This window comes from Chelon labrosus (assembly GCF_963514085.1).
Source record: "Chelon labrosus genome assembly, chromosome: 19".
Lineage (NCBI taxonomy): Eukaryota > Metazoa > Chordata > Actinopteri > Mugiliformes > Mugilidae > Chelon > Chelon labrosus.
In genome coordinates, this window is record NC_140352.1 from 1,755,846 (window position 1) to 1,776,594 (window position 20,749).

A 20,749-nucleotide genomic window follows, 5' to 3' on the forward strand; every position below is an offset into this window, starting at 1 on the left:
GTTTGACAGTCAGACTGATCTATATGTCTGTCCATCTAAACCTCCTCAGAGCCTCCTGCCCCACCCAGCCATCTCCTCCTCCTCGTAGCCCTCACCTCCTCATATGGCCCGGTGGTGTGTGTTCATTCACACACACTTACACTGTAAACGCCAGCGAGGTGACATCACCGGTTTACATGATGCACGCCGCGATCCCCATGTGAGGACAGAACCAGAGCGTCCTGAACGCAGCACACATCCGCCTCCCAGAGGACCACCTCTAAAAAACCCCACGCCTGAACCCCACCAGACATCCCTCTGCAGGCCCGTCCCAAACTGAGATCAGTCCACACTCATGCCAAACTCTAAACAATAAAACATTATTTAAATCAAATCAGATTTATTTGCTGTTTACACACGTTCATTCAGAAACATCTTCTTCTGTGGTGGTACACTGATGTTTATTCTTTTTGCTTTTTTGTACAGCTCTCCTCAGGGGGAGGTACGTGTCACGTTGCTAGCTTAAAAATCACTTTGTGTTGCGTAAAGATGAGTTCTGTGCTGGTTTTTCTTGTTGTTTAAATTCGTACATTGCCAAAATAAATGGAGATCACCTCCCAGAGCCAGATAAAGTCATCATTTATCCAGAAGCCCACCAGTTACACACATGGGACCTTTAGGCCCAGGGAGCGGTTTGGGATTTTTTAACTGAACATAGAGGGAATCGAACTTGTAACCCTCTAAACCCTCTAAACCAGAATGGCAGATCAGAGCTGACTCCATCACGTCTGCACGCTGGCGTCCTGTGACAGCAGGATGCTCATTCAGGTTTGTCGTCGGGGTTCATCCTCTGGTGAACGTGAACCTTCGCTGTCAGCGCGTAACGGTGCGGAGCAGCGTGAGGAGGCGGCGGCAGCAGCACGTCCATCTCCTTAAAAAGACAAACACAGCCGGGCAGAGGGATGGAGGGAGGGAGGAGGAGGAGCACCGACACCGGGGACTGAAGAAGAAGAAGAAGAAGAAGAAGAAGAAGAATGTTTGTCTCCACATGGACTGATCTAATTGCTGAAGCTAATTTCAGAAAAGTGTGACAAGAATTCTGGGAAATGTAGGAAAAGAGGAGGGCGATGGGGAGCTCAGATAAAATGTGAAGAAGTTTCTTTACACTTCAGAATAAATGACTTCAATCAGCTGATGCGGTGAAACCACACGATAAAAAACAGAGCGTCAGATCGTGGTTTAATTTCTGCTCTCTGCAAATTTACAAGATATATATTTATGCAGACAAACATCTGGAGTATATTTGTGGTCTCTAATCGGTCGCAGACTTTGCTCGGGCGTTTATCTAGTTTGGCTTTTTGGTTATTTGATTAATTACACAAGTTATTATAATGAGTTCAGACATAACAGCAGAGGTGTAGAGATAAGGAGGCAGGAGCTCGTGTTTCATTTCATATTTTAGTTTGGCGCAGCCCCAAACACCAGGACGTCGTTCTCACAGCTCTGCTAGCAGTCAGGACACCTGGGCCCGGTTCTGTTCACGTATGAAGGAGAACATGTTCTGTGTTATGTTACGGATACGGGACGGTCCATGCAGCCAGTCACAGACGCAGATGATTCCACTGATCAAACATCATTCAGGTTTTTTAGCCCCGGCGCCGAGGCTCACGCTCCTCTGTAGTATTTAGAAACGTTCTGGACTAAACTGAGGCAGGAATGTGTGAGGGTCTCGACGTGATGACCATAACATTTCTCTGCAGAACGTCTGAGGCGTCCAGCAGCAGCTTCTCCTTAAAAGGAAACTTGTACTACGACCAGAACAAAAAACTTCCTGCAGCCGAGGGAGACGCCGCCTTCTTTACTACTCCTCTGGAACTCCGGGCAAAAAAAAAAAAAAAAAAAAAACTCGAATGAACGTGATGAAAAAAAAAAAGAAACATCGAGGAAGAACCGATTACACAGAATATTCAACATGAGACAACCGACAGCAGGGAGATCTGTCTGTGTCTGTATCTGTAACTCCAAATAAGGAAGCCGGTCAGTAAATAAGAGAAGCTCTGGCATCAGGCTCTGCCTCCTCCTCCTCCTCCTCATCATCATCCTCCTCCTCCTCCTCGTCTCATGTAAGGAGAGGAAACATGGTGGGCGTGGCCTGCTGTGTCAGTGTTTGCCTCCTCATACAGACTCTAGCGTTTCTCTGGTCACTATGTCCTTGTTTAGTTGTACTGTCTCCAACACATCCTTCATATCTTCATTCCGCGCCGCGTTGCTTATTTCCTCCATATTTCCTCTCATTATTAAACTGTACACCTCTGAAACTAATACTGAATGGGTCTGTAGTGCACGGGGGCCAAGAGGTCGCGGGGGCCCCCCTGGTATTCACTGGTAATATCACAGAAAGACACAGTTCATTAGGTACACTAGTGGAGTCATTCTAATCTAAATAATGTTCAGTTGATGGTGTCAAGATATTACGAACACGTGCCAGTACAGTTCAGTAGTTCTACAACATTGATTGAAAGTTGAATCAACATCTCTCTCAGTTTTAAATACCAGATCCTCCGTGGAGACTAGATTTAGTGCAGGAATGTTACATCAGAATGCATACACTAGTGTACCTAATGAAGTGGCCAGTGAGTGCATATTTAAACAGTCTGTAAGGCTGCAGGTGATTCCAGGAGCATCACATGTGCCAACTCGTTAACTCTTACTGGTTTTATTTGACGCATTCTTTAATCTGATTTATCTCGTTTTATTTTAAAGCTCAATCTAGACGTTGTTCAAAGTCAGGAGGGAGGAGGTCGGGGTGGATGGTTGGGTTTACAAAAAACAGCGGACTTTAATACAGATGAGTTCCGAATGAAAACTCGTCTTTGTTGCACATACTGAATACAGATGTCGGTGTACCACAAGGCTCTGGATGAGGACTTTTGTTTTTTATTTATTGTACGTGCTCCTACTTGACGACAGCCAACGTTTAAATAAAGATAAACGTTTGATTATATGCAGATGACGCTCTGATTTATGTTCCCAACCAGTCAGCAGTTTCTTTTTATCGGCTCAAACTTAAACTGTAGATAAATCTGTCGTTCCCTCAGTGGTTCTTCAAGACAGATCAGCGGCAAACTCTCCTGGAAAAACTTCAGCAAAGAGGAGCCGAGACGTCCAGAGGATCTAGAATCTGAACCTTCAGCTGAAAAACTCCTCATCAGTTCATCCGTGCTACACCACAGATGATCAGTGGCTGCAGACAGGACTGGGTTTGGTTGGAGTCACTCTGTGAGAAATTACATTACCTGACACATTCTCTTAAGCTAACTGTCTGAAAATGCTGCAGCAACGTGATGTCAACATTCAAACTAAAATCATTTCCTGTGTTCAGCATGTTTTACACCAGAGTCTCATATTTGGTAAAATCCCGGTGGCAGCTGCAGAGGCCATCCTGGTTTGTTGTGTTTGTGAATGTGTTGTTTGTTCTGCCAGGAATTAAACTGATGTCGTCTTTCTGCTTCACGCTTTGCAGCGACACGTCGTACGTTCAGCTCTGTGGACGAAGCCTGAGAGAAAAGACCCCACCTGATTCACCTCCATTCATTCACCCACACACACACATTCACACACACACACACACACACACACACACGGCCTGGACTTTGACCGAAAATGGGAAAACAGCTGGACTCCTTACAGAGACTGAAACTGATTCTGATTGGCCGTCTAACATCAACACACGGCGAGTCGCACACAACCAGCTCAGGAATGTGTGTGTGTGTGTGTGTGAAACACTTTATCGAGGAGAAACTGAGCGTTTTTTTCTGTTTATGGCAACACAAGTGAGGGCTGCAGCCTCGATTCCATCCAAACAAAGTGGAGTTGAGCTGAATCTGAAGAAAACCAGCGAGCTAAATTTGAGTCGGAGCCAGTTTCCATCCACTACTGTTACATCGGCTGGTCAGATAAGCAGCGAGGGGCAGTGTTCTTTTTGTCAATGCAAAATACAATGCAAATTATTTGCTGACCCACTTTTAACGACAGACTGGAGCTGCACAGTTTGTGTTGACAAAATGAACAATAGTCCAGTTGATTCCCAGGAAGATTCAAGATTCTTTATTGTCACATGCAATAAATAACAATGCAGCATCATTAACAGTGAAGAAATTCTTGGTGCATGGAGCCCACTCAATTTTACAGAAGCAAAAATACAATAAATAAAATAAAAAAATACAAAATAAGATAAATATTTAGAGGCAGAACACAGTGGAGAGTGATCTCAGTTGATGTGGCAATCTCAAAAAATTATATTTAAATTATTCAATTTATTTTATATCTCTAGTATTTCAATATTATTCAATATTCATTAGTATTATCTCTAACTGGTTGTCTGGTTGATACTGCAGCTAATTTCATCTCTGTAAACAGATATCTGGAGCCGGGATGCTAAATCATCACCAGACGACAAACAGACAAAGGCATTTAACTGGAAGCAATGGTTGTTTTTATTTTTATGCAGCAAATGCAATGTGTTTTTATGTTTTGAAAGTTAAGAAATTAAACTTATTGTTTATTTTATTTTGTCATTTTTGTCGGCAGATCAGTTTGAGATATTGCAGGGAGTCGTGGAAGAAGAAGGAGCAGCCACAGTGAGCTGTTAGACGAAGAGCTGCAGGTAACGAACTCACGCTGACGGCCACAGGATGATGCAATACAAAGGTTAATTACACTCATTCATTCTTTATTAAAACAACATTTACTTGTTTTGTTGCTCTCAGAGCTCTGTGACTCAGTTTCAAGGTGAATCTTAAACCAGTAAGTCCAGGACTGAAATGTTTGTCCTGTGTCTCCCCCTGCTGGTTGAATGCAGTCAGTACATTGCTGCTGCAGTTCTGGTCAGTGACCAGCAGGTGGTGCTGTTCACCTGCTTTAGGTTCAACGTCACACTGGAAGCTCTTGATCTCTGAAAGTCTAAATATCAGACTCTGAAAACCAGTCTGTTATTAGTTGGTTATATGTTTAATATTCATTCATGTGGATTCACTTTATTCAGATATTGTGTCTCACACTCGACTTCACAGAAGCAAAAATACAATAAATAAAATAAAATAAAATAGAATAAAAAAGACGTGGCAAAATAAGATGAATATATAGAAGCAGAATAAAGTGCAAACATGAATGAAAAACACAAAATACAAAACATTTATGTAAAATTTGAAATTAAAATATAATTATCCAGGGTATGAGGTATACTTCCTATGTATAGTGTGTGCTGTACTTTCCCGGTCTCAATGACTTAAGCGGACGGACACGTGACAAATTATAAATGGGTCTGGACTTTTGCTGTCGGAGTTTCCCAGAAATCATTTTGTGGCCGACCACCAGGAGTGGATCTGGGGCTGACCGACCGGATGTTATATCACCACCTCCTACACACACCCACACACAGACACTGTGACACAAGCTTGAATGGACTTTCTATTGTTGACATACTGCATGCCTAACCCTAGAACCTCAGCCATAAAACCAACTCTTATCAAGTTTTAACCTTCAAGACAACACGGCCCTTCAAGGCTGGTGATCCACAAGACTTTTGACCCCACAACTTAGTGAAAACAAGAATACACACACACACACACATTTGTACTTCTAATGTAATGAGGACTCACTTCACTGGGTTTTAATAAAACAACAAGTGTAAACCGTCTCAGAAACGTCCTCCTATGTGACGGGTCAGGAGCAGTGTTCCTACATCGGCGGTTTTTAATTTTATTATTAAACGAAATCTGGGCGGTTAAAAGATTAAACTAAATATTTATCTAATTTTTTTTGCGTGTTTTTTGAGCAGCAGTACTGGGTGCATCTTTTAGAGTACAAGTATCCAGCGACATTAACAAAAAAATAGAGGCAAATTCCCCAAACTCTGGCATACGACATGTCGACTGGGTGGTCTGACTTTTGCAGACAAAACGTGTACTGTGTATACACAACACACCCATTGAGTACATGTGGCCGTTGCAGAAATACATCAAACCAACGTCACAGGAGCTCACATGTTGATCCGTTCTCTGGTCGAGTCAAGAATAAAATAAAGAGAAATAAACTCAGCAGGTCTTAGACTTAGACTTATAGGCGGTTTAGACTTCTGCTTTAAGTTGACGCACAGGCTACGTGAACCTAGCGCCACAGCTAATCTGCAGACCCCAAGAGCTGTGATTGGTCCACTTGGTAGCAACGTGTTTCCTCTTTAGTATTTCTGGCTGCTTCTCCATTGCCGCAATTTCAAATTGATTGTTTTGGATCAATAAAGATGGAACACATGGAGGAAAGGTTCAGACTTGTAATCGGTGACAGTTGCAGCGACAGTTTCAGTTGCCATTGTTGAAAGTGAAGCAGGAAGTAGAAACAAAAATGAACCCGACACAGTATCGACTAGTGTTTGGGTGGAGTCGTTACAGTTGAGATAGACTAACGAGGAACAAGGGTAAATAACTCTCACCTGCGTAGGCTACGTAGATTATCGGTCTATGTTCTGCAGGACTTTAAATGAGCATTTAGACTTTATTCATCTGCAAGGGAAACTGCTTGGTCACAGTAGCTCAGCTGCACATAAAATAAATAAATAAAAACACTCTTGAAGAACACTAGTAAAAAAAAAATAGGTATAAGGTGTAAAAATAGCAATTAAATTAAATAATATAAGCAAAAAAATATATATATATATAAAAACAAGACATTTGTACAAATTGACAGGGGATAGAAATAGGAGAAAATATAAACTATATAGACAGGACGGTTAAAGGTACGGTGCAGTGATATGGACGGCGTTATCTTTTACAGAAGGGTGAGTTGTTGTAAAGCTGCATTGACCCAATAAAAATCTGAGTCGTTGCATTAAAATGTGCTTCCTCAAAAGCAAACACGTCATCTGAGCCGTGAATCAGTTTCCAACTAAACATCTATGATTGATTACAGGACTATTCTGACGGTGCAGAGGCATTTCTTCTCTGGAACAGCTAGAGTGCGACAGCATAATAAAATCCAAATGTTACTGTGGAATAATCGAGCTTTAACTCAGCTTTGTTGCCAACTCCAAAGACGCAGCTCTTCACCACAACGTTTAGCATTTCTCTGGGTTTTGTCCCAGTCTGCAGCCACAAAGCATAACTGTTGCAACACTACCCTGACCATTAACATAACTCTGTCTCATCTAAACCAGTCTCTGGTTACTAATGATGAAGTAGCTTCTGACTCATCCTGGCTTTCTAATCATCTAAAAGTGGTCCTCACAAAGACTCACCAGGACTTTTTTAAATTCCCCAATCTTTGTAATCTGAAAACATTTTTTTGGGGAAAAAAAAAGTTTTTATTTTATATTACAGTTTTTGCCCGTTGCTTGAACACTATAGACATGTGCTTAAACCAAAGTAACATAACTTGAAGTTGTTGTTACCATACCTCAAACAAAAGCGCTGCTTTGCACTTTAGTTGAAATTCTGTAACACACTTGCTGCTGCACACTACACACTATTTCATACATAAGACAATTAGTTCAAAAATGAAATCTCAGGGTACCATTGGGAAAGCACATCTATTCAAAATACAACTCACACTGGTTTATTGAAAGCACTTAGACACACACCTGAAAATACTTACTTAGAAAACTGAACACCAATCAGCCAGCTACAAAAAGACCTCAGTCAAGCCATTTTGAGAACTTTGCAAGCATGGAGGCAGAGGAAGAGGAAGACAGAGAGAGAGAGAGAGAGAGAGAGAGAGAGGGGGACGTGGGTCGAAGAGGCCATGCAAGGACATATCCAACAAAGGTTAAAAAAACAAAACAAAGGTTAAAAAAGGCAACTGGACTTGTAGAGTTTTTTGAGAAGACGTTTCACCACTCATCTGAGTAGCTTCTTCAGTTCTAGGGGACTGGTGGGAAGTCTGAGGTTTAAATAGGAACTCCTCCTGAAAAAACTTGCTTGTTATGCTATAGTTAATTAGCTGCATCAGTTTCTGGTTATTAGAATAACAAGCAAGTTTTTCCTATTTAAACCTCAGACTTCCCATCAGTCCCCTAGAACTGAAGAAGCTACTCAGATGAAACGTCTTCTCTAAAAAACTCTACAAGTCCAGTTGCCTTTTTAACCTTTTTTGGATATACCATGACCTGGATGACTGAGAACCTGCAAGGACCATGATTTCAGATGACATAAGAGCAACTTTGGTGGACCATGTCATAAACCATGGCCTGACTGAGGGAAGCTGGGCAGAGAGTCCACCCTAATCTAAGCTGTTTCACAGTTTCATCCATAATAAGGTATGTCTTCAACTCTCTACTCTACTTAGACTGTATCTAGAGTATTTACATGTACTGTATCATATCACGTTACCGTATCACATATACTGTACTGCAGGGTGGCTAATGCTCCTTTTTGAACAAAAGTGGTAGTTTTGTAAAACATACCGTGATCATGTGTTGAGACGTTTCAGTACTGTTTATGGTAAATACAGTAAAGTACAGTATATTCAGTACTGTAAAAAAAAGAAGCAAACAATAACAATTTGTGGTTGCATTTTTTCTACAGAATGGCTAGAAGACCTGCTGGGGTGGACGCCAACAGACGACAGGATCCATAAGTCCACTTGTGCAGAATTGTGTTTTTCTGTGTTTACAGTAGTGTATTGTTTGTTTTATTTTTGCTTTAACTGAATTTACTGTACTGTAAAATACACTACTGTAATGTAATGATTTTGAGTATTTCGCTTTTCAGTTTCACTTTCCGTCTGTGGAACTGAATAAAAACAGTGAAAGCAAAAGACTGCAGTGTTTTATATGAAGCAGACTAGTGTGTTGCTGCTGATCTGACAGTGGATTCATATGATGCAAGTGGGTATCATTCTGTCATCAGAGTTTCAGTTTGACATAGATGTGAATGGTTTATTTCCCGGTGTTGTGTCTTATTTGCTTGTGTGAAGAGTTTTGACACAATGAGGCAAGTTTTGCAAAACGTGTTCAAGCAACGGGCAAAAACTGTCAGATATCATATGGACGACATTTTCCTTAATGAGAATGACAAAGGTACCAATCTCCACCCCTTCACGTTTGGTATCATTGAAAAGCTCTAAATGTCCTCTGTAAATAGCACAAGGAGTTAATTCATTAGTTTGCAGTAGGTGGGAGATATTCAGGTTTACAGAGGACAAATCTGTAAACCACTGGTAGCCAGGAGGACATGAACAATGGAGTTTCCTCAGGGGAATTTCCCATCATAGGCCTTCGTTCTCTTCATGTGTGACATGAACAAAGGCTGGAGTGTTGGCGGGTTTGATCTCTGGATAGTTTTCTACATGAGTCAGAGCTGTGAGCAAACATGATCAGAGCTGGATGGTGAAACACTGGAGTCTCAGCTCCAGGCAGAAGGTAGAGGACAGGTGTGAAACATCCACCATTCACACCTGAGAACACAGGGTAAATCTGTTAGTCAGCCTTCATCAGATTCTGTTTTTAAGCTGCCACATGTTTGATCAGCATCCAGGAATGTGACAGAGCGTTTCGGTTTCCTGTCCCATGGCGGCGTCCCGCAGAGAGGAGCTGGATGGGGGCTTCTGTTCTGACCAGTGAACAGAAAGTGAAACTAGAACACAGATTGTCATCTCTCCTTCTGGACACTGAGTCACATTAACCCTCATAATAACATAATAAACATGCCTAACGAGCATCTGATTAGTATGTTTTATTATTGTTATCATGTTTTTATAGCTTATCTTTACCAGTCCTCTCTCTTTTCTCTGTCTGGTTCAGTGATAACACTGGAAACCACATGACTGTATGACCATCCCACACTTCTGTCTCCTGGCTGGTGTGTATGTGGAGGTATGTGACTGGCTGTGATCTGCTTATATCCACATGTGCATGTATTTCTTTATTACTGCATGCATTATTTAAAATGTCCTTTGCAGTGACGGCCTTGAAGGTTTAATTTACTACAAGTGCTGCTTTAGTTTTGTCATTTCTGCGTTTTGTTTTCCTCCTCCATGCTCCATGATAGCAGGAGGAATCATACCAGATATTTTTAACAAACCTCTGAACAGCTCTTTCTGGATTAATATGAGTCAGACTGATATACTTAATATAACTTCTTATCAAGTGACACCTGCATCAGTCAGCTCATTAATCATCTGTGGAGGAGCGTGAATGAACAGATGGGGAGATTCTGAGCCTCCGGCAGACTCGGGAAGCCGTGGCTCCTATTTCCTTTTCTGCAGCTGAACGTTTTCTAGGAAAGACTCTCCTGAGACACTCACCGGCCAGTTCATTAGGTACACTGATGAATGCATTCTAATACAACAGTCCTGCATTGTATCCTAGTATCCACTACTATCAGGATCCTGTTCCTATTATTTTGACCTCGTTGTCAGTGGGCTAAGCTAAGTAACAGTTTAACAGCACCACAAACTCCATCCTCTACAAACATCATCCAGGTGAGTTTTATAACACTTGTTTTTATTGCAATACAAACTGTGCAGTAACAGTGATTCTTATTGTGTGAATGGGGTTGTTATGTCATGGTAGTGTTTAGAGTTTTTTACATTATTTTTATTCTAGTTTTTTACAGGGGTCCATGCAAACGAAGTCGCAGGATCTCCATTGATTTTGTTGCGATTCTTCTGCTTCTTCGCCTTTGTTTTTTTTTTTCCCCTAAAAGTGTCTGTTCAGGACAAACTGCAAAGGCCAAAGACATCAAACCGGGGAACTTAGTAGAAGTCCTACCATGTCACTTTGCCAAGGTGTGCCAAATTCCACCTCAAAGCAAAATCAACTCCTCCTAGCCCCTTCATCCAGTTCTCACCAAACTTGGCATGAGTCATTTATGGACAAAGATAATAAAAAGTTCTCAAGAACTTTAGCAGGTTATTGATTACAAAGTTAATGGCTAATTAATTTTATGGGATGCAACAGTTTAACTCCAAAGCTAATATTTTGTGAAGTATATACCCAAACTTAATCAAACTTCATGTCATTTATAATAATATGATTCTGTACAAGCACCCCAACTTTTGTGACCCTTGGTCTCTAGGGGGCGCTACAAAAGCAACATTTCAATATCTCAAAAATCCAACATGTTATTAGCATAACAAGCAAGTTTTCAGGAGGAGTTCCTATTTAAACCTCAAACTTCCCAGCAGTCTCCTAGAACTGAAGAAGCTACTCGGATGAAACGTCTTCTCAAAAAACTCTACAAGTCCAGTTGCCTTTTTGAACCTTTGTTGGATAAACCATGACCTGGATGACTGAGAACCTTCACAGACATATCTCAAAAACTGCAATAGCTAACTTCATGACATTTGGCATACACAATCTGTAACATATTGTGTAGACGCCCATCAAGTTGCGTGACATTACGTCAACAGGGGGCGCTACAGGTGATACGCAAATATTTCATATGACTTTAAGGCCTATAACTTTTGAAGTATTCACCCAATCCTTATGAAACTTAGCAACTGTCATTATAATATGTTTGCGTACAATCATGCCAAATTTCGTGAAATTCGGGCTGTAGGGGACGCTACAACCACTACATGTTTATATCTCACAAACCACCACAGTAAACTGCTGTTTGTTTGTTACGTGGTTCAGTCCGCATCAACGGGGCTAACCATGGTAGATTTGTTTGGCTTGTGGTTCATAAAGGACTAGGCTAATGATTGAAATATTAGTTGTTGTCTAATAATATTGGTGAGAAATGGTGAGATAAACGGGGTTGTGCAGTGGCAGCGTGGAGGGGGGTGACTCCAGGACGCTGGAATTCACTGTTAAGCCTTCTCGAGGTGTCGTGGGCCTAAGTTAACGAAATATCGGTGGAGGGAGGTGCCCACTTGAAAACCCCAATGACATGCTGCATACTGCTGTTGTTTAGGCCAGGTTCCTGATGTCTTCATATTGTTTGGTAGCTATGGTTAGCTGCTGAGCGGGCCATACAAGCCAGCAGCATTTACTAGTTCATTTAGATTGTAGGTTAAGCGTCATATCACATGACTGTAGGTTTGGTAGGGTTTCTTAGTTGAACAGGGCCTCTAAATGTGTTTTGCCTGGGATTTTGGCACAAGGGATTGTAACATCTAATCCTGTGTATTAATGAATGTCTTGAAATTTGACAACAATAATCTGTGGATGACTCCTTACAAGCCCACCAAGTTTCTTGCAATACGGTCTATAGGCGGCGCTACTGGTGACTTATACCTCTGCCTCCCGCTCGAGGACGACTTCGCCACAGCATGGACCCCTTTATGATCACTTGAGATCATCTAGTCTACTTTTTTTATTCCAACACGGCACCTAAGGGAGACCTCAGGCCACCTTCATGTCGTTGTACCTGTACAATGACAGTAAGGACATTCTATTCTATTCTGTTCTATTCTATTCTAACTGTACAAGTTACATTCCATCCTCTTGTGTTGTTATTTGATAAGTAGAACAGGAAAACACAAACTACAAAAGTGTTTAACATCTCTGTGCAAAATTAAATTAAAAGAAGAAATATAAACAACAACATTAAACTGAAGCAACAGGATCGGTAAGGAAATCCAGATGTCCATCTCCTCAGAGACGCGTCCCAGTTCTGAGGCTCCCATGACCAGTAGAGAGACTTTTCTATTTTAATGTTCACTGAGCAGACTCTTACTGATAAACATTTGGTTTTTAGTGAGTTTCTCTATTTCAGAGCCAGATTTCATCACTCAGATCACGTCCAAACAGTTCTTTAAATGTCTGAGTTTCTGGACATCAGATCTGGGACATACATTTCCACTGACACTGCTCCAATCAAAAATTTTCCACACCTGCGAATAAACTATGAGCTGGCTTGAAAGAAATGTGCGTACGTGATGATGATTTACATAGTTTAAGTTGTGAGAATTGTCCCAGGCCTGCTGCGACTTGACAAGAGTCGGTTATGCAACCCCCTCTGGAACTCTTGTTGTTCTCTGCAGAGTGAATGAAGTTGTATTTCAGAACTGACTGCATGTTACACAATTCACAAATACTCGTGTTTCTTTTTTACATTCATTAAATCACATATCCTTGATTTCCTGTTTGTGTTGATGCCGTTTACATGGATGCATTAATGCGCTTTAACAAAGACCTGTGCACACTGCTCACTGCGCATGACTTTCCTCTTTAGGATTACAGAAAATATTTGATATTCTTCCAGCAGTGCCGTAAGAATGAATCTCTCAGTTCATGTGAAACAAAAAAGTTATTAAATATGTTTTTGTTCTGGGAAGAGACAGCTCACACCGCTGCTCATACATTACCGTAGGAGTCATGTGTATCCCACATGCTTCAGTGAGGTGGCCTCCCGCAACTCCTCCGGCCCTCTTCTTATTGTCTCAACCATGTCATTACAGACGTCAGCACAAGTAGAAGATTAAAGTTTGAGCAGCACAAACAAAAGAAGCTGGAGACACGTTGCAGCAGGATCGAACATGATCCGCCTGAGTGCTGCTGCTATAACACAGTGAAGCTCTTTGACCTGATAAATGTCGGTCACAGCTTATTTCACTCATGTTGCTGCAGATGAGTCACTCTCACTGCTTGAATTCACAGATAGAAATCTACTCTTTGCACCTTTTCTTGGTACACGTGTACTTTATGTACACTATGCACACAATGATACACAATACCACAAAAGCAGATTGAAGTATATAATAACAATGAGTGGATGGAGTAAGTTACTTTAAAACGGTGTGTTGAGTCTGGATAGAGAGTTTATGTTTTGAATGTCAGGTGGGAGAATGTTCCAGAGGCATGGAGCTGAGCAACTGAATGCTCCAGAACCCATGGTGGTCAGACGGGGAGGTGGTGCAATAAGTTGGGTGGCTGAGTGCGGAGCAGTTCAGACAGATATGATGGGGCTTGATTGTGAAGAGCCTTGAAGGTTAGCAGCAGGGTCTTGTATTCAGTGTAGGATTTTATTGGAAACGAGTGGAGCTGCTGAAGAACTGGGGTGATGTGGTCTATGGAGGGAGTTCTGGTGATGATACGAGCTGCAGTGTTTCAGACCAGTTGAGGTTTGTGGAGACGCTTGGAGGGTAGAGCAAAGAAAACAGAGTTACAGTAATCCATGGTGTTCTGTGTTAGGGATGGGTGAAGACGATCAGAGGAGGTCCTGGCTAGATTTACGCCCTGGGCGAACCAAAAAAGTTCCTGCACTAATACAACTATTTCGTATTTTTCATACTTGTTATCATCCTAATACCATCTGAACAGTTCCAGTCATGATAACACACCAGTTTTGTACATAGAGAAACCACAGATAATTAAAATAATCTGAATTCAGTGCTCAGACTGTAGCAGATTTTTCAACCTGGGTTTTTCACCCTGTTTACAACTGGCATTAACATTAACAACAGGTGTGAAGTGCAATTGTCTCTATTCCAATAGTTGCTAGTTCACCAAAACTAAAAACCAAATTCAGTCGTCTTCTGTGGCTAATAGCAACATATTAGCAAGAGGCTAATAAATAGCCTATAGCCTACTGTCACTCACGTCACTCATAGAAATCTGCATACCTTTATCTTTTGCTGTTTCTCCTCTTCTTCTTTTCTTCTTTTTCTGAACTGGTCACCTGATGGCTTTGATCCATGATGATCTTTTACTTTGATCCATGATGAAGATGAAGACTCGACATCATTAACTTTTGCATTACTTTTTGCCAACACCGTCCGTTCGCCCGTCAATCAACTGGAGTTACGTGAGTCACGTAGATGACTGCACAGATTTATTTATTTTTTTGTCATTTTTCACATAACCCAATTAATTACATGTAGGTCTATGGGTCTATGTTAATTTTAGGAATGAAGTACAATTTATTTGGAGGCAGTTTGTGTTGTGTGGCCTGGGATCAGTCTATCCCTCGCCCCCCTCGTCCTTGTCTCTTCTGACACACACACAACCTGTATGACTCTCAGCAGCAAGTTGATGTGACAATGAAGGCGTCCCAGCGCCCACTCCACTAACTTGACATGGAAATGAGAGGTAGTCTAGAAAACTGGCGAGTTTTGTTTTGAGTTTTTTTTTTTAGGGCGCCTTCACATGGATTGCGCCCTGGGCGGTCGCCCACATTGCCCATAGCAAAAACCAGCCCTGAAGACGATTGATGTTGTGGAGGTGGAAGTAAACGAACCGAGTCACGTTGTTGATGCGGGTTTATAGAAACAGAGTGCTGTTGAGGATGACATCCAGACTCTTAACCTGAGGGGAGGGAAGTACAGATGTACTGTTTAATAAGGGAACTGTTAACTTTGGCCAGAGTGGACTTAGAGCCGACCAGGAGGACTTCTGTTTTACTGCTGTTCATCTGTAAGAAGTTGAAGGAGAACCAGGATTTAGTTTCTGTTAGACAGGCTGAAAGGTAGAAGTAGAGCTGGGTGTCATCCATGTACACTGCAAAAAATCTGAAAACAAGATAAAAACACTAGATCTGAGGGAAAAGGTACTCAGAACAAGTGAAATTATCTGTGCAAAGTGGAAGAAGGTAAATGATGAACAGCAGTGGACCCAGGATGAAGCCCTGGGGGACTCCTTTGGTGACGAGTGAGATCTGAAGTGGACTTCTGTTTAACTGCTGTTCATTTGTAAGAAGTTGAAGGAGAACCAGGATTTAGTTTCTGTTAGACAGGCTGAAAGGTAGAAGTAGAGCTGGGTGTCATCCATGTACACTGCAAAAAAGGGGGCGTCTGAAAACAAGATAAAAACACTAAATCTGAGGGAAAAGGTACTCAGAACAAGTGAAATTATCTGTCCATGCTGCAAAATAATTTCACTTGTCAAGATTTCTTGAATTAAGATTGTTAAATTTGATTTAAGATTATAGTGTAAAGTTGAACACTTAAAAACTTAAAATAAGAAATTAACTCTTAAAACAAGATAAATTATCTAACACCTTTAAATCTAAGTTTTTTTTTTTATCTTTAAGAACCAAATAATTTGCAGTGTACAAATGAAAATGTACCTTATGTTTACAGAAGATACTGCAAAGTGGAAGAAGGTAAATGATGAACAGCAGTGGACCCAGGATGGAGCCCTGGGGGACTCCTTTGGTGACGGGTGAGATCTGAAGTGTTTAAGTTGGACAAATTCACTGCGGTGGGAGAGATATGGTGAAACAGGTGCCAGTGATGCAACGGAGGCAGTTAAAAGTCCAGAGTCAGCTGCCATGTGGAGGTCGTTAGTGATTTTTATAAGGCACTGGAACTGTTCAAACATATTGAAAGTACTTAAAGAGTCATAGATCTGAGTTGCCACTGAGTGTTTTTGATAGAAATGGAAAGTTTGAGATGGGACGGAAGTTATTTAGGTTATTGGGGTCAGCACCAGTATAGGGGTAAAAGCAGCAGTTTTAAGAGATGATGGAACATGGACAGACATCAAGGAGGGATGTATAATGTACTACAGTCATACTAGAGAGGACGAAGAAGGGAGGCAGGCTTTTACCAGACGAGTGGGAAGAGGATCTAACTGACAGGTTGATGGTTTGGTCGTATGAGCAATCTGAGAAACTTCAGCAGCAGTTGGGAGATAAAAACTAGATAACATACAAGGTCACCACACATAACACAACAATACATCATACATCATAAGAATAAAACAGAAAATGCAATAGCATAAAATCGGATTAGCAGATAAGGATGATTGAAACACGTCAGAACAGACAGACTCTAATTTGAACTTTGCGCCTCCCTGTTAATATTAGCTCACTTTCTTGTATTTTTGTCCCGTGTGAAAATCTGAAAATCTGCTTTGAGTCATTTTTATGCAGAGATGTAGAATACAATTGAGAAAACTGCAAAAACACCTTGTACTTCCATTCTGTGTTAAGAGAAGTTGACTCATTGAAAGCCTTGCGTGCATCGACCTGTATCACATAAAGTTGGTCAGCGTTGTTTCAACATGACTCTCTGAGTCTATCGTACTGGCAATCTTTTAGGGTGTATTCACACCTGCCTTGTTTAGTTCGATTAAAACGAACTCAAGTTCGTTTCCTTGCTTGGTTCGGACCTTTTTGACTGGTGTGAATACAATCACTCGAACTCTGGTGCGGACCAAACAAGCGGACCGAGACCCAGCTGAGGAGGTGGTCTCGGAGCGGTTCCTACCGAACCCTGGTGCGGTTCCTTTATGGTGTGAAAGCAGCCCGACCTCGATCCGACCCAAGTTGCAAAAATCTACCTTTTTGGATTTGACGAGCTCCCGTAGTTTTCGCGCATCTATCAAGAAGCGTCTGTGTGTCTGTCTGTCTGTCTGTCTGTCTGTGGCACGCATATGTCGCGAACCGTTGGCCCGATTGATTTGAAACTAGGCAGGTGTCTCGCTACGGGCACGAAGATGTGCACTGCTAAGTTTGACGTTGTTTGGATAAGAAATGTAAAATATATCGGTAAAATAGATTTTCTCCGCTCTAATATTTCCAGTTGCCTGATAGTGGAGCGGCTAAGTGATGTAATCGTTCAGTTTATGATACAAGCGTGAAAATTGGCATGAGCAGTCTCCATGGGTCACTTGACAAGAAAATTGTCCGAGCCACTTGAAATTTCAAGATGGCGGCCATTTTTCAAGATGGCCGACACCTAAGTGGAGCAGTTAAGTGATATAGTGGTTTATTTGGTGATACAAGCATGAAAATTGGCATGAGCAGTCTCTGATGGTCACTAGACAATAAGCCACCCACAGCTACTTGAAATTTCAAGATGGCAGCCATTTTTCAAAACTGTGGGACAACTATTTCTGCATCTGTGGCTTTCCTCAGCGCTTACACTCTGACCAGGGAGCGAATTTTGAAAGTGAGCTGATTGCTGAGCTCTTGAAGCTGTCGGGGGTTGACAAATCGCACACATCACCATATCATCCTATGGGTAACGATGGTACTGAGAGGTTTAATCGTACCTTGGGTAACATGCTGAGATCTCTGCCTCCTCGATCCAAACAGAAATGGCCGCAGATGATTCAGTCCATGACCTTTGTTTATAACTGAACTGTTCATGAGACCACAGGGTTCGCACCTTTCTATTTGATGTTTGGGAGAGTTCCTAGGCTCCCAGTTGACCTCATGTTCAAGAACGTGTTTTGTGATGTGACTGTGTCTGACTATGACACTTATGTGAAATCCCTTTTGGAAGACCTGCACTGTGCCATGGCCATGGCTCAGGAGAACTGCACAGCTGAACAAAAACATCAGTGTGATCAGTACAATAAACGGGTCAAAGGTCAGTCTCTGTCTGTAGGGGATCGGGTGCTGCTAGCGAACAAGGGTGTCACTGGGAAGCGCAAGCTTTCTGATAAGTGGAGGCCTACTGTCTATACTGTGGTTGCTGCAAAACCTGCCTTACATATTTACCGTATCAGAGATCAGGACGGACATGAGCGTGTTGTCCGTAGAAACTTACTGCTCCAGGTCAACTTCCTCCCCCTGAATGACACTTTGGATGATATTGTTGTTCCACTGCCCACACCTGCCCCTAGCGTTGCTAATGTCCCATCTCTATCCGATTGGCATGATACTGGAATGTCTGGGTTGGACACTGCAGCTGCAGCAGGTGAACCGTCCCTTGCTGGTTCCCTCTTGAATGTTAGTGAGTGGGATGATGTTCGCACTGCCTCATGGGTACATGAACAGTTCTCTATTGATGAGTCCCCTAGTCAGGTCGATCTCTAGGCCCTTTCCCCGGCGGCCTCCCCCGTTCCAGCTGTTCCTACGGGTGTCATAGATCCCCCACCCACTAGTGTCCTAGGCCAACCATCAGTCCGTCATCAGTCCGTCCATCAGTCCGTATGATGACAGTTCTAAATTATTGCGCTGGCTCAAACGCTAGATGGTAACCATGGCAACGGAGACTCAACGTTATTTTACAGTTTACAGACAAAACATGAGTGATTTGATCATCTATCTATAAATCAAGAATTTCTTTTAACTTATTTGGTGAGTTTGTGTCTGTCTGTCTGTCTGTGGCACGCTGATTTGAAACTGGGCAGGTGTCTTTGTGGGGAGGAGACATGGGTCACGACAATGGTCACAACTGAAAAATCTTCTTCAGCTCCCACTATAGGAATACATACTTCCGACGGGCACTGCACTAGTTATGGGAAATGTAGGATAGCCCAGTGACACACACAACAGAGAGAGACACGTGAAGCAAACAAACGCAGGTAGGTTAGGTAGAGATGAGCCGTGGCTTAACCGAGCTCTGAGGAGACACGCTGCCTCCTAGATATCTGGGCAGATGTCCAGATATCTCAAATGCTGGAGAAAACACATAAAAATGCAGAAGTATATAAGATTTTTAGTAAACAAATGAGAGAGAGGGGATTCCAGCGCTCAGTTTATAAACCATATTGCTAGCATAATAACAAGTAGACCTACAGTACGCAAAGTCTCCATTGTAGCCTATTTACGTGGGACATTTGGCTTCCTTCTTTACCCCGCCTATACGTTTACCAGCCAATGGCTGAACGACCTTAGCACATGTGTTTTTGTTTATAAATTCTGGTCCGGTTGCAATTAATCACAGTGTGAAAGCGAACCGCACTAAAAAAAAAAAAAGAAAAAAAAAATTGGTCCGGACCAAAGCAAGTGAACTAACGGACCTTCCTGGTGTGAATACGCCCTTAATATCATAACCATTTGACAGCTGAAGCTGAAACAAGGCGACAGTGAACTCAGATGTGTTTACCTGTGAAACACCTCAGACGTCTGACAAGCTGCAAAAAATCATTTTAAAGATATTCTCCGGTCAACTCTGGGCTGATGGATCTCACAGAAGGAAGTTCAGGATCAGTACTTGAGTCTTTGCAGCCAAGAACAAGAGGCACAAGAGTTTGGGCTGAAGTTTAGGCCTGCCACATCTATAAATGGACACTTTATCTTTCTATTTGCCTATTAAATCTTATTTTGGTGCGTCAGCGTGGAACTCTGACCTTGGCCCAGATGTCACCAGCTGCTCTTTGGTTTGATAAAGAGTCATTGTTTGATCCTGATTGCTCAACAGTTTCCTTTGTGCTCATGAGAAGCTGCAGGAATTCGAAAGCTAATTTCTTTCCAACAATCAGAAATCACTTTCTATTAAAGGCTCTGTTCAGTTCTCTGGCGCAGCCATGCATGAAGACGAATGATTTGATGATTATGTTTTTGTTTAATTTCGTTAAAAGTGAATGAATCTAACCATCCATCATGATTATTTCTAATCATAAGAGCTGCTGGGAGAGGAATCAACACATCAAACCTGTCGTCTCAAATCTGTTATGTCACAGTAGGACAAAATACTGAGAAAAGCCAAAGACTTAAAGCTACCGTGTGGGAGCGTTACCCCAGAGATTTTAGTCCATTATGTTCTTGACAAACAAGTTCAGTCAATGCAGATTAAACTAATCACCGGTGTGTAAATCTCTCTGCATTACTCAGGATATCTGCCTGGGGAAATGTTCCATCGACGGCTGAAAAAATAGAGAGGTTACATAAACTTGACAATAAAACCCAAAACTTAATTAGGTTCATGTGCGACTGTTTACACGCGCCTTCCACTAGAAAACATATCAAGAAAACAAAACTTGTCATTAACTGATCGGATTTCCCACATGGAAAAAACCTATATAAACATATAGGTTTTAATATAGGTTTGAATATATGTGACATACATAAAATTGGCCGTTTTCATATATACGCATATATGATAACATATATGCTTCATATATAACGTATATATACACAGATAAACTGCATTTAGG